Below are 2,500 nucleotides of genomic sequence, written 5' to 3' on the forward strand. Positions count from 1 at the left end.
GCCGCCGGGCTCGGAGGGGAGGGCGGGCACGGCCGGGCGCACCCGAACCGCGCCCCCCCCCACACCCACCGAGGGGCGGCACGCCGCTGCGCCCACGCCACGGCGCGGGTGACGATTGACCGTCAAGCGACGCTCAGACAGGCGTAGCCCCGGGAGGAACCCGGGGCCGCAAGTGCGTTCGAAGTGTCGATGATCAATGTGTCCTGCAATTCACATTAATTCTCGCAGCTAGCTGCGTTCTTCATCGACGCACGAGCCGAGTGATCCACCGCTAAGAGTTGTCTCGGTTTCGGTCCCCGCCGCGCGCGCGGGGGGACCGGGCAGCTTTCGCAGCCCCTGGGGGGCCCCCCCTCCTCCGCCCCCTCCTCCTCCGCCCCACCGCCCTTCCTCACGCCGACGCCGGCTGCTGAGCAAGGGACGGCAGAGACGGAAGGAGAGAGAGAGCGAGAGAAAGAGAGGGGCTTGCCTCACTGACCGTACAAGCACAGAGAAAGGGGGGGGGGGGGAAACGAAGGGCAAACCCGAACGAGAAGGGCGGGGAGCCCTCGCTCCCGACCTGGGGACAAACCCTGTCTCGCTTCGAGTCCGGCCCAGGCGCCCGGCTCGGTCTGGCCCGGCAGGGAGCGGCGGGCCGGCCACACCGCCTGCCTCGGGATGTTGGGGGGGGTCCGTCCCCGCAGACCACCCCCCCCCCGCCCCAGGCGTCAGAGCCCGGCCGCCACCGGGAGCGGCGTCGCCCCGCCGCCCGCGCGCCTGCGGCCCGCCGGCCCCGCGCTTCCCAGCTCCTCGCTCGCCTCGCCGGCCCTCCGGCTCGACCGCCGCCGCCGCCGCCGCCGCGGCGCCCACACCCCCGCGCGCCCGCACACACCGCCTCGCGGGTGACGCCACGCGCTCGCCCGTCCCCTCCGCGGACAGACGCCCGGCGGCGGGCAGGCGGGCAAGGCGGCACGGACGGGGACGGCGCCCGCTCTCCCCGTCTCCACGCGGAGAGCGGGGCGGGCCGCCCCCGCCGCCGCCCCACCACCGCCCCCCCGCTGCCTGGCGGAGCCGGGCGGGGCAGAGCGAGGCGGGCGCCCCGGACGGCAGAGTGCCGGGGCGGGCGCGTAGGGTAGGGCGCCGCCGACGGCGGCCACGGCGGAAGACCCAGAAGCACCGGCCAGGGAGAAGGAGGAGACGCGCGGAGGCTCGGCGCCCGCACCACCCGCGGTGGGGGCTCGCCCTCCCGGCGGCGAGCACGCGCTCGCGCCCGGCTCGCAACGCTCGAGGCAGGCCGGCAACTAGGCCGACCGCGCGGCGTCTCTCCGCCGAGACCAGACCGCGGAGAGAGGGGGCAGGGTAACCCCTCTCCGTCCCGGCTGCCCGCGGGGCGAGCGCGGGGCGCGCCGGCTGGCATGGGGGGGCGCGGCGCCCGCGCGCGCCGACCCCCCGGCCCTCCGGCAGCACGCCCGGCCGCCTCCGCGAGTCGCATCGGGCCGCCCGAGTCTTTAAACCTCCGCCCGGCTCTCCAACCGAGAACCCTCGGGCCCGGAGCCCGGGGCCCATGGCCATCCCTGCCCGGGGCGGCTGCCGGCGGCCGCGGTGGCCGGAGGCCCTCTCCCCTCTCTCGCTCGCTCCCTCCCTCCCCGCCCCCCCCACCCCCACCGCGGGGGAGGAAGGACCGGGGTGGGGGGAAGCCGAGGCGGGGGGGGGGAAGGCACGGCCGGTGCGGCGCGCACGGTGCGGCACCCGGGAGGAGCACGCTGGCACACGGGACCACACGGGTGGGTCACCGAGGGGGGGGCAGGAGAAGCGCGGGCGCTAGGTACCTGGCCCTGGGGTGAGGGAAACGACCTGAAATCCCCGCGGGGGTGCCTCCCCCGCCGCCGCCCGCCACCGGGCCGCCGCCGCCTCGCGGCGACGGCGGCAGCCTCGGCAGCGGCGACGAGACGGGACGCGGAGGGGGAACCCGGCACCCGCCAGCCGGCCCCCGCGCCCCTCGGCGGAGCGTCCGCCCGCGGGGTGCGCCCGACACCCGCCGCCACGACCTCGTCCTCCTCCCAGGGCCCGGGGTTTCCCTCAGTAACCCGGCGCCGGGTGGCAGCTGCACCCGGGAGGAGAGCCGTGGCTCGGGCCGCCCACTCGGGCACGAACCGTCGCCTCGCTTGGCCTCAACGCGACGCCCCCCGCTCGGGGGCCCGGCGCCCGCCCCGCGCGCCATCCCGGAACGCCTGCCCCCGCAGGTCTCTGCGGACGGGCTGCTCCGCCGCAGCCCGCCGCGGGTCCGCCCCCCACAGCTTAGGGGTGGGGACCCGTGGGACCCGTCCCAACCCGGAGGGCCGTCTCCCTCGCCTCCGCGCCCGCCGCTTCCTCTCCCGCGGGCGCCGGGGAGTAGCCAAGCCCCGCCGCCCCTCACACGCACTGCCGCCCGCTCCCGCCGGGCCCTCCCCTGGGCCGGACCCCCCCCCCCTTCCCCTTCCCCCCCAGCGGCAGCGGAGCGCCGTGGGGTGGGGGGGCGGGGGGG

General features: G+C 78.6%; 1 non-coding gene across 1 annotated transcript; it reads right to left on the bottom strand.

Annotated features, from left to right (window-relative positions):
* Positions 1-127: 127 nt before the first annotated feature.
* On the bottom strand, positions 128-280 carry LOC135326873 (5.8S ribosomal RNA). The gene has a single exon (XR_010387081.1). It is a non-coding gene; the product is annotated as a 5.8S ribosomal RNA (ribosomal RNA).
* Between the last annotated feature and the right edge of the window lie 2,220 nt (positions 281-2,500).

The sequence above is a fragment of the Dromaius novaehollandiae genome, unplaced genomic scaffold (assembly GCF_036370855.1).
Source record: "Dromaius novaehollandiae isolate bDroNov1 unplaced genomic scaffold, bDroNov1.hap1 HAP1_SCAFFOLD_76, whole genome shotgun sequence".
In the NCBI taxonomy this organism is placed as follows: domain Eukaryota; kingdom Metazoa; phylum Chordata; class Aves; order Casuariiformes; family Dromaiidae; genus Dromaius; species Dromaius novaehollandiae.